Source organism: Equus caballus, chromosome X (genome assembly GCF_041296265.1).
Source record: "Equus caballus isolate H_3958 breed thoroughbred chromosome X, TB-T2T, whole genome shotgun sequence".
NCBI lineage: Eukaryota > Metazoa > Chordata > Mammalia > Perissodactyla > Equidae > Equus > Equus caballus.
In genome coordinates, this window is record NC_091715.1 from 45,402,831 (window position 1) to 45,415,302 (window position 12,472).

General features: G+C 45.0%; 1 protein-coding gene across 11 annotated transcripts in view; it reads right to left on the bottom strand.

Moving 5' to 3' along the window:
• Positions 1-12,472, bottom strand: part of LOC100060161 (protein FAM156A/FAM156B) — a 72,650-nt gene that overhangs the window by 39,926 nt on the left and 20,252 nt on the right. The window contains exon 1 of one of the 11 annotated variants that reach the window (XM_070257077.1): positions 3,066-3,175. The exons of the other annotated variants lie outside the window; for them this stretch is intronic. The gene's annotated coding sequence lies outside the window, so the exon portion shown is untranslated. Of the gene's footprint in view, positions 1-3,065; positions 3,176-12,472 lie in introns of those variants that run through there. 11 annotated transcript variants of the gene reach the window in all.

The following is a 12,472-nucleotide window of genomic DNA, read 5'->3' on the forward strand; positions in this document are numbered from 1 at the left end:
GACTGGTGTGGTGGGGGGGGGGGGGGCAGCTGTTTAGACTGCACCAACCAGGAGCCCTGTCAGCTGTTACTGACTGGACCTGGACCCCTCCTCGTAGTCACAGTGGTCCTGTGGGGTCCCTCGTCGGTTGTGGGGGCAATCTGGTGCCTACTGTTGCAGCCCACTTAGACGCGCTCCCTCCTTGTGGTCTGCAGCGGTGTTGTGGGCTTTCCCAGCAGCCAGGAGCAGGATCACCTATAATCGCCGCTTTGTCCCTAACAGAGCCCACAAGATCACACTTGTCCACTATAGGTCCCAGCAGAGCTATGGGTATCTTCTGCAGTCTGTCGTTAGCTCACCTAGCTGTGCTACTTTTGCCCCAGGGCCTCCCCACCTTGCGGTTGCCAGTCGGGACCTCTCCACTAGTGCTGTGCAGAGGCTTTTGCTGAGGCCGCTACATGTAGGAACCTGGAGTTCCCCCCTGGGCTACGTAGCCGTTTCACCGGAGCTTCACTGTGCCCCACTCCACTCTCACGGGATCTCTGGGAGCCCCTTGCCTCGTCTGGGACACGGCTAGAGTCCGTGGGCCTGGCGGTGGCTTGTAAGCTGCTGCCTTGTGGGGAATTCTGCTCTAGGGAGCTTCCTGGTGTTCCGAATGCTGGGCGGGGCCTCCCTGCCAATGGCGAGTAGAGGCCCTCCCTGCTGGGGGGGGGGGGTGCGGGACCCTGGATCGTCGCCCCAGGCCGCAGAGCCGGGTGTTGGAGCTCCACCCAGTCCCCAAGCACGTCCATGGGAAGTCCGGGCACCCCTTGCACCGGAGACCGTGGGCCCAGCAGCAGTTGGCGGTCTGGTGCAGTGCCAGAGAATCCGCCCACCGGGAGCTTCACTTTGTTCTGGATTATGGGCAGAGCCTCCCAGCTAATGGCGAGCAGAGGCTTTCCCTGCTGGGGGGGTGCGGGACCCCGGAGCCTCCCCCCGAGCCACAGAGCCGGGCGCTGGAGCTCCAACCCTGTCCCCAAGCACGTCTATGGGAAGTCCGGGTGCCCCCTGCACCCACCCGTGTGCCGGAGACCGTGGGCCCAGCAGCAGCTTGCGGTCTGGTGCCGTGCCGGGGAATCCGCCCACCGGGAGCTTCCCTTTGTCCTGGATTCTGGGCGTGGCCTCCCTGCTCATGGCGAGCAGAGGCTTTCCCTGCCAGGGAGGTCCGGCACCCCGGCGCCTCCCCCTGGGCTGCAGAGCCGGGCGCTGGAGCTCCAACCATGCCCCCAAGCACGTCCATGGGAAGTCCGGGCGCCCCCTGCACCGACCCGTGCGCCGGAGACCGTGGGCCCGGCAGCAGCTTGCGGTCTGGTGCCGTGCCGGGGAATCCGCCCACCGGGAGCTTCCCTTTGTCCTGGATTCTGGGAGGGGCCTCCCTGCTCATGGCGAGCAGAGGCTTTCCCTGCCAGGGAGGTCCGGCTCCCCGGCGCCTCCCCCTGGGCTGCAGAGCCGGGCGCTGGAGCTCCAACCATGCCCCCAAGCACGTCTATGGGAAGTCTGGGCGCCCCCTGCACCGACCCGTGCGCCGGAGACCGTGGGCCCGGCAGCAGCTTGCGGTCTGGTGCTGTGCCGGGGAATCCGCCCGCCGGGAGCTTCCCTTTGTTCTGGATTCTGGGAGGGGCCTCCCTGCTCATGGCGAGCAGAGGCCTTCCCTGCCGGTGGGTGCGGGACCCTGGGGATTCCCCCTGGGCTTAGGTGTAATCGCGGGGGGCTTGAGTAGGGCTGTTGTCACCTGTTTCCACCGTCGCTCCACTGGTGAGTGCACACTCCCACCCTTGGTGTGTGGCCATGCTATGGGGGAGTCCACTGGAAGAGAGCCTCCTGCAGGAACTAGGCTGTCCGGGGCCGGGGGTCGGTGGTCGGAGAGTTTTCACCTATTCCACCTCCTCCCAGGGGGAAGTCCATCCGCCTTCCGATGTATAGTAGCACAAGACTCTTAGGCGACTTGAGATGCTATCTGGATATCCTTTGTTAATCAGTGAATGTCCAATTAGTTGTAGATTCGACGGGGGAGAGACAAAGAAGACCACTCACTCCGCCATCTTGGTCCCGCCTATTAGCACACTCTTATTGCAACTGTCCTCTTAATTGGGTTGGTACCCAGTGTAGCTGGTTGCTAGGCTCAGGGGCGTACAGTTGTGATAGGCCTGAGGCCAACAAGGCGCATGTCAGTTCTCTTAGGAGTGCAGCTGAGTGGGGCTGGCCCTTGGCATGGATGCACTCAGTTGTTTCAGGCTTTGGAAGGTGGGGCTGATCCTTTTTATGGCTATTTGTGAAGCACAAGTCTTCTGCCGCTGATAAGCCTCACCCCCCCTCTGGACCACATACACTGTCAACACAGTCCTGGTCCATGCACACTTCTCAACCCCCTGGAGCGTACCCCAATGCCACACTGCAGAGGCCCCCACCTCTGCCCCAACGCCCCCCACAGTTCACCTGGTCCTCACACAGGCCCTGCCCCACAGAGGCAGACACCTTTGCCTGCCTGTAGAGGATCAAGGCACTCAGTCAATGCAGGCTGAAAAGTAGCCTGAGGGCTTACTGTTAGGGGGGCCAGTCCCTAGGGTGGGTTGCCTGCCCTGGCTGAACTGGATTAAATCTGTGCTCTAGTGGGTGTGGCAGACCCCTGGGCTAACAGCCCAAGGGACGCACCTCAATGGCCCCCACCTGTGTCTGTATCAGCACGCCTGGACCAGCTCAGAACAACCGCCCCCACCAATGCCTCAGTCTCAGGAGAGCATCCTCCTCTCACCAAGATGCCCCCAGAGCCCACCAGGTGAATCTCGTTTCACCAAAGGACAGTCAGCCTTCTCTCTGGTGATTTTAGGTTGCTGCAATGAGTGAGTTTGTGCGTGGGCCCTTTAAGACCTGGATCTTTTCGGCTTTCGGGCGGATAGCTTTTCTGGGCGTGTCCTCGCTGCAGTTAATAGCCAGCAAAGCCAGACAGTAAGACCCTGCCCCCCCCCTCAGTTGGGCTGAGTCCGAAGGATGGTTATAGCAGTATCGCCCCCGCTCTGGACCTCACTCCTCCAGGAAGGGCTGCGTACCTTAGGTTGGCTCCCGCCTGGCCAGCTGAGAAGCTCTGCTGCTCCCAAAGGTGGCTTTTTTCCTCTCTGGCCGGAGTTACTGACTCTTCTGCTTTCGTCAGGACTGTCCCTTGTTGTGGGGGTTCTCTTTATCCAGTTTTCAGTTTTCAATCCAGGGTGATTCTTCCTAAAATTGTTGTAACCTGGTTGTGTTTGTGGGAGGAGGCGAGTTCAACGTCTGCTCACAGCGCCATCTTGACGAGAACTCTGGAGTCTCTTTTATAAGGGCACTAATCCCGTTCATGAGGCCCCCACCATCATGACCTAATCACATCCCAAAGGCCTCACCTCTAAATACCATCACACTGCGGAAAGATTTCAACATGAATGTTGGGGAGACGGCAATATTCAGCCTACGGCAACAGCCTTAAAGTGATAATTGGCATCTACAAAGGTACCTAAAACTAACATCATCCTTATTTGCGAAGGCCTGAATGCTTTCCCTCTAAGATAGGGAACAAGGCAAGGGCGCATACTTTTGCCACTTCTGTTCAATATTTTACTGGCTATTCAAGCAACAAGAAAGGCAAGAAGAAAGAAAGAAGTAAAACAGTCATTAACCGCAGATAACACATGAATCTATAAAAAGAATCCACAAAAAAGCTACTTGAACTGAGAAGTGAGTTCAGCAGAGTAACATGATACAAAATCAGTATGCAAAAGCCAATTCTGTTTCTATATACCAGCCACAAACCATTAAAAATTGAAATTCAAAAAGCAACATCACATAGTCTACTACCGGTAAACAGGAAAGAGAAGTGTGCCACCACTGTCCCCACTCCCCAACTACAGAGCTGTGGCTCGGTGATTTTGAAGCAGATAGCTCTGAACCTCTTCCCAGAGGAACTGACTTCACTTGCAATGGAGTGTTGAGAAGGTCCAGCCTAGGGGCACTTTCAAAATAGTGGAGGTTGTGGTCAAAGGCAGCTAGTAGAAGATCGGTGGAATCATTGCACTACACAGGCCAAACTGTAGGCTGGCCGGATTACCTGAGACAACCAGGGAGGGAGACAGCTGAAGGAGCCTGCTTGGGGTCAAAACAAATCTGAAACACTGACCTCAATGGCTATCTCTTCAAAGGAGAAAGAATTTCATTGGCTTAGATTATGGAGCAATTTTTGTCCCAGGGCATTGTTGAAAACAATAATCAGCCCACAATTAGCGGGGCTTAACAGCTCAGTGTGGTCAGGGGAAGAGAAAGTCAAAGGCAGCCCTGCCCAAACCAAACCACAGTCATCCCAGGGTGACTGTGGGTATACCCAAGTGGGCATACCCAGTGGGCTCTTCTGGAATAGTCAAATCCAAAGCTTAACACAGCAAAGGCAGTGGGTGGGAAGAGAATGGATTCCACTAAAATAAACCAGCCAGACACTAAGCAAATAAACAAGTAAATAACAATAACCAACGCAGGAGGGGTGGGGTGGATCAGTACCCGGAATAGCCACAACGTATTATCCGCTTTAGACAGCCCAGTTTCCTACAACAACAACGTTATGACACATGCACAGAAACAGGAAAATATGAAAAAGCAAGCAACAGAAACTACCTGAGATTACAAGCAGATGTCAGATTTGATAGACAAAGACTTCAAAGTAGCTACTATAAATACGTTCAAAGAACAAAAGGAAACCACAATCAAAGAAGTAAAGGAAGGTATGATGAAAATGTCACATCAAGTAGAGAGTAGCAATAAAGAAATAAGAAATTATAAAAAAGAATTATAAAATTATATATTAATGATAAAAAAGAACCGAATGGAAATTCTGGAGTTGAAAAGTACATTAGTTGAAGTGGAAAATTCACAAGAGGGGCTCAACAGTAGATTTGAACTACCAGAGAAAGATTTAGCAATCTTAAAGACAGATCAATAGAGATTATACAGTCTGATGAGAGAGAGGAAAACAAATGAGGAAAAATCAACTGAGCTTCAGAGAAATATGGGACACTCTTAAGCACGCCAACGTACACGTAATGAGAGTATCAGAAGGAGAGAGAGGAGCAGAAAAAAATAGTCAAAGAAATATTGCCTGAAGGAAGCTCAACAAACTCTGAGTAGGACGAACAAAAGGAGATCCACAGACACATGGTGAAAATGCTGAAAGCCAAAGATAAAGGAGAAAATCTTGAAAGCAACAAGAAAAAAATGACTCCTCACTTATGAGGGGAAACCCAATAAGATTAACAGCAGATTTCTCAGCACAAACAATGGAGGACAGAAAGCATCAGGACAATATATTCAAAGTGCTCAAAGGAAAATACTATAGGAAGTATACTACAGGAAGAATCATACATCCAGCAAACTATCTTTTAAAAATGAAAGCAACATTACTGAATTTGTTTCTTAGTTCTAACAGTTCTTTGGCGGCATCTTTAGGGTTTTCTATGTCTAAGGGCATGCCATCTGGACCCGGAGGACATTATGTAAGTGAAAAAAGCCAGACGCAGAAAGACAAATACTGCATGATTTCACTTATAGGTGGAATCTAAAATAGTCAAACTCATAGAAGCGGAGTACAGAATGGTGATTGCCAGGGAGTGGGGAGAGGAGAAAATGGGGAGGTGATGGTCAAAGGGTACAAAGTTATAGCTATGCAAATAAGTTTTGGAGATTGACTATACAGCATACTGCCTATAAGCTAACAATACTGTATCGTATACTTAAAATTTGTTAAGAAGGTAAATCATATGTTAAGCGTTCGTATTCACTAATAACAATAACAACAACAACAACAACAACAATAAAGGGGGTGGGAGGACACTTTGGGAGGTGATGGATACTTCCATGTCCTTGATGGCGGTGCTGGTTTTGCGGGTGTATACTTATTCCCAAACTTGTCAAGTTGTATACACTAAATATGTACAGCTTTTGACAGGTCAACCATACCTCAATAAAGTGTTTAAAAAAATAAAAGTGAAAGCAAAATAAAGGCATTCCTAGATGAACAAAAGCTGAGAGGATCTGTTGCTAGCAGAACTGGCTCAGAAGAAAAACTGAAGGAAGTTCAGGTTGCAACAAGTGACCCCAGAGGGTAATTTGAATCCAGAGAAAAAACCAAGAGTGTGGGTAAAGGCAATTATGTAAATACAAAAGACTATATAAATATACATTCTTACTCTTTTCTTCTGGGAACTGATTTTAAAAGCAACTGTACAAAACGATATTATATAATTTATTGTTGGGCCAATAACATATATGATGTGACGTGTTTGCCAATAACAGCACAAGGCAGGTGGCTGGGAGCAAAGCTGTATTGGGTAAGGGAACGAGTCTGGATGGTAACTCAAATCCACAAGAAGAAATACTAGGAATCAGAAATAGTGACAAAGAAGGTTAACAGAACAGAAGGTATAAATAACACACTTGATACCCTGTCTTATCTCAGCTTTTTTAAAAAGGGATAAAATTATATACAACAAAGTAATGATAAGAGTGTATTAAGGGGATGTACCCTTTGTAGATGTAATATATATATAACAATACCACCAAAAGAGGGAAATGGGAATAGAGCTACAACGTTTCTATATCTCACTGGAACTGGTGTGAATCTGAAGCCGGCTGTGATAAGTTAAGATGTGTATGGTAAGCCTTAGAGCACCTACTAAGGAAATAACTCAAAAAATACAGCGAACACGTCATTAAAGAAATTAAAATGCTACATTAGAAAATATCCATTTAATGCAAAACAAAGCAGTAAAGGAGGAACCAAAGAACAAAAAGACATGAGACACAGAGGAAAAAAATGCATATAACGGCAGATATAAGTCCATCTACATCAATAACAACATTAAATGTGAATAGATTAGACAATCCAGTCAAAAGGCAGACACTGACAGACTGGATTTAAAAAAAAACCAACAAGCGCCAACTGTATGTTGCCTACAGGAGACACAGTTTGGTTCAAAGATACAAACAAACTGCAAGTCAGGTAAGGGAAAAGATGTATCATAAAAGCCACCACCACAGGAAAGCCGGAATGGATATCCTCATATCAGGTACTTACTTTGAACATTAAACATACACTTACCATACGACCCAGCAATTCTACTCCTAGAGAGTTCTACCCAAGACAAATGAAAACATATGTCCACATAAAGACCTGTACTCAAACATTCACAGCACTTTTATTCATAATAGCCAAACCTAGAAACAACCCAAATATTCAACAACTGGTGTATGGATAAAAGGAAAACAAACTGAGCTATACCCACACAAAGGAACATTACACACTAATAAAAAAGGACTACTGATGCATGTAACAGCATAGATGCATCTCAAGTATGCTAAATTAAAGAAGCCAAACACAAAAGGCTACCCATTACATGATTTCATGTAAATGGCATTCTGGAAAAGGCACAACTATAGGGACAGAAGTATATCAGTGGTTGCCAGGGTACGGAAGTGGAGGAAGGAGTCTGACGGCAAATGGCACAAGGGGATATCTTCGAATGATGGAAATTTTCTATATTTTTATTGTGGTGGTGGTGGTTACACAACGTGAACATTTGTCAAAATGCTACATACAACAAACACATAGATAAGGAGAACCGATTAGTGGTTACCAGAGGGGAAGGGGGTGGGGGAGGGCAAAAGGGGCAAAGGGGCACATACGCTGGTGACGGATGGAAACTAGACTATTGGTGGTGAACACGAGGCAGTCTACCCAGAAACTGAAATATAATAATGTACACCTGAAATTTACACAATGTCGTAAACCAGTATGACCTCAATAAAATAATTAAAAAGTTGAAAACACAAAACAAAAAAACTCTACAAACTATCTTAAAAGGCTGACTTTTATTGTACGTAAATTCTCTCTCAACACCTCTGACTTTCGTTTTTTCAAAGGAAAAAGAACTTTGAAGCCAAGTATTTAAATATTGGTTATTGTATTACATTTAGACCATGACTTCATAAAAATAAAAGTCTCATTTCGGAATTCTTCACAGACCTGGCCCTCTTCTGGTACGCCCCAGGTCAACAGATGGCACCATCCTACTCTTATTACCCAACACAGAAACCTGGTCTTAACCACGTACTTCTCCCTCTCTTTCACCTCAAGTCCAAATCCTTGCTGAGTTCTTTCCATTTTACTTCCTAAATACCTGTTTAATACCTTTTACTTTTTTGTGTGTCCGCCACACTTGCTCTAGTCCGAAGCCTCTTTCCCTTTGATCGTCAAAACCACCTTCTAACTGGTCTCCCACATCACTCAGGGTGTCTGTCTCCCTCTTCCCTCCCCTCCCCTTTCTCTCACACAGGTGCAGGCCTGTCCACTGCTTTTCAGATAAAGACCATACTCCTACACAAGGACGTCAGGGCATGGTCCAGCCCCTGCCTACCTCTCTAGCAGTATGAAAAGCAGTGCTTCCCCTTCTTGTCTCTCTTATTGGGCTTCTTTCACATCCTCCAATTCCCCAAGCTTCTCCACTTACATTGTCCCCTCTTCCTGAGGGCTGCTGATTAGTTAACTCCTGTGTGTCTTTCACATTTCAACTCAAGCATTGTCTCTCTTTTTTTTTATTGCAGTAACATTGGATTATAACCTTATATAGCTTTGAGATGTACCTCGTAATATATTTCGAATTCTCTGTAGACTACCTCATGTTCACTACCCGAAAACTAATTCTAGTCCACGACCTCACATGTGAGCCTAATCACCCCTTTTCTCCTCCCCACTCCCCCCTTCCCCTATGGTAACCACCCATCCAGTCTCCGTTGCTTTGTGTTTGTTTGTCGTTGTTCTTATCTTCTACTTATGAGTGAGATCATATGGTATTTGACTTCCTCCCTCTGACTTATTTCACTCAGCATAATACCCTCAAGGTCCATCCATGTTGTCACAAATCACCCGATTTCATCATTTGTTATGGCTGAGTAGTATTCCATTGCGTATATGTACCACATCTTCTTTGTCCATTTGTCCCTTGATGGGCACCTAGGTTGCTTCCAAGTCTTGGCTATTGTGAATAATGCTGCGATGAACACAGGGGTGCATGTATCTCTACCCATTTGTGTTTGCAAGTTCTTTGGATAAATACCCAGCAGTGGGATAGCTGGGTCATATGGTAGATCTACTCTTAATTTTCTGAGGATATTCCATACTGCTTTCCATAGCGGCTTGCACCAGTTTGCACTCCCACCAGCAGTGTATGAGGGTTCCCTTCTCTCCACATCCTCTCCAACAGTTGCTGTTTCCTGTCTTGTTAATTACAGCCATTCTGATCGGAGTGAGGTGATACCTCATTGTAGTTTTGATTTGCATTTCCCTGATAGCTAATGATGCGGAGCATCTTTTCATATGCCTGTTGGCCATCCGTATATCTTTGGAGAAATCTCTGTTCAGATCTTTTGCACATTTTTTAATTGGGTTGTTGGGATGTATCAGTTCTTTGTATATTTTGGATATTAACCCCGTATCGGATATATGGTTTGCAAATATCTTCTCCCAATTGTTAGGTTGTCTTTTCATTTTGTTGATGGTTACCTTTGCTGTGCAGAAGCTTCTTAGTGTGATGTAGTCCCATTTGTTCATTTTTTCTTTTGTTTCCCTTGCCGGGTCAGACAAGGGACTTGAAAACATGCTGCTCACACCGATGTCAAAGAGCGTACTGCCTGTGTTTTCTTCTAGAAGTTTCATGGTTTCGGGTCTTACATTCAAGTCTTTCATCCATTTTGAGTTGATTTTTGCGCATGGTGTAAGGGAATGGCCTACTTTTATTCTTTTGCATGTGGCTGTCCAGTTTCCCAACACCATTTATTGAAGAGACTCTCCTTTCTCCATCGTATGCTCTTGGCTCCATTGTCCAATATTAGCTGCCCATACATGTGTGGGTTTATTTCTGGGCTCTCGATTCGGTTCCGTTGATCTGTGTGTCTGTTTTTGTGCCAGTACCATGCTGTTTTGGTTACTATGGCTTTGTAGTATATTTTGAAATCAGGGAGTGTGATACCTCCAGGTTTGATCTTTTTTCTCAGGAATCCTTTGGCTATTTGGGGTCTTTTGCTGTTCCATATAAATTTTAGGATTCTTTGTTCTATTTCTGTGAAAAATGTTGGAACTTTCACAGGGATTGCATTGAATCTATAGATTGCTTTAGGAAGTATGGACATTTTAACTAAGTTAATTCTTCCAGTCCAGGAGCATGGAATATCTTCCCATTTCTTTGTATCTTCTTCGACTTCTTTCAACAATGTTGTATAGTTTTCGGTGTACAGCTCTTTCATCTCTTTGGTTAAGTTTATTCCTAGGTACTTTACTCTCTTTGTTGCAATTGTGAATGGGATTGTATTCTGAATTTCTCTTTCTGCTACTTCGTTGTTAGTGTACAGAAATGCAGCCGATTTTTGTGTGTTGATTTCGTATCCTGCGACTTGACAGTATTCATTCATTATTTCTAAAAGTTTTTTAGTGGATTCTTTAGGGTTTGCTACATATAAAATCATGTCGTCTGCAAAGAGCGACAGTTTCACTTCTTCTTTTCCAATATCGATCCCTTTTCTTTCTTTTTCTTGCCTGATGGCTCTGGCTAGGATGTCCAATACTATGTTAAATAAGAGTGGTGACAATGGGCATCCTTGTCTGGTTCTTGTTCTTAGAGGGATAGATTTCAGTTTTTCTTCGTTGAGAATGATCTTTGCTGTGGGTTTCTAATGTACGGCCTTTATTATGTTGAGGTGTTTTCCTTCTATATCCATTTTATTTAGAGTTTTTATCATAAGTGGATGGTGTATCTTGTCAAATGCTCTCTCTGCGTGTATTGAGATGACCATGTGACTTTTATTCTTCATTCTGTTAATGTGGTGTATCACGTTGATAGACTTGCGGATGTTGTACCATCCCTGCATCCCTGGAATGAAACCCACTTGATCATGACGTATGATCTTTTTAATGTATTGTTGTATTCAATTTGCTAGTATCTTGTTGAGGATTTTTGCAACAATGTTCATCAGTGATATTGGCCTGTAATTTTCTGTTTTTTGTGTTGTCCTTGTCTGGTTTTGGTATCGGGATAATGCTGGCGTCGTAGAAGGAGGTAGGAAGCCTCCCCCCGTCTTCAATTTTTCAGAAGAGTTTGAGAAGGATAGGTATTCAGTCTTCTTTGAATGTTTGGTAGAATTCACCAGGGAAGCCGTCTGGTCCTGGACTTTTATGTTTTGGGAGGTTTTTGATTGCTGTTTTGATCTCCTTACTGGTGATTGTCCTATTCAGATTTTCTACTTCTTCTTGGTCCAGTTTTGGAAGGTTGTATGTTTCTAAGAATTTATCCATTTCTTCTAGAGTATCCAATTTGTTGGCCTATAGCTTTTCACAGTATTCTCTTATTATCTTCTGTCTTTCTGGGGTGTCCGTTGTAATTTCTCCTCTTTCATTTCTGATTTTATTTATTTGAGCCTTCTCTCTTTTTTCCTTGGTGAGTCTAGCTAAGGGTTTGCCAATTTTGTTTATCTTTTCAAAGAACCAGCTCTTGGTTTCATTAATTTTTTCTATTGTTGTTTTAGTCTCTATTTCATTTATTTCTGCTGTGATCTTTATCATTTCCTTCCTTCTCCTGATCTGGGCTTTGTTTGTCCTTCTATTTCCAGTACCCTTAGATGCACTGTTAGATTGTTTATTTGGGATTTTTCTTGTTTGTTGAGGTAGGCCTGAATTGCTATAAACTTCCCTCGTAGAACCGCTTTTGCTCTATCCCATAGATTTTGGCATGTCGTACTTTCATTTGTCTCCAGGAACTTTTTGATTTCTCCTTTGATTTCTTCAATGACCCAATCGTTGTTCAGTAGCATTTTGTTTAATCTCCACATTTTTGTGGCTTTTCTGATTTTCTTCCTGTAGTTGCTTTCCAGTTTCATACCTTTGTGGTGAGAAAAGATGCATGGTATTATTTCGATCTTCTTAAATTTACTGACATTTGTCTTGTGGCCTAATGTGATCAGTCCTGGAGAATGTTCCATGTGCATTTGAAAAGAATGCGTATTCTGTGGTTTTTGGACGGAATGTTCTATATATATCCACTAAGTCCATCTAGTCAAACGTGTCCTTTAAGGCCAGTGTTTCCTTATTCATCTTCTGTTTGGATGATCTATCCATTGATGTAAGTGGAGTGTTAAAGTCCCCTAGTATTATTGCGTTACTGTCTATTTCTCCTCTTATGTCTGTTAATAATTGCTTTATATATTTAGGTGCTCCTATGTTGGCTGCATCGATATTTACAAGTGCCATATCTTCCTGTTGGATTGTTCCCTTTATCATTATGTAGTGCCCTTCTTTGTCTCTTGCTACAGTTTTTGTTTTAAAGTCTATTTTGTCTAATATAAGCATTGCTACCCACGTTTTCTTTTCTTTGCCATTTGAACGGAATATCTTTTT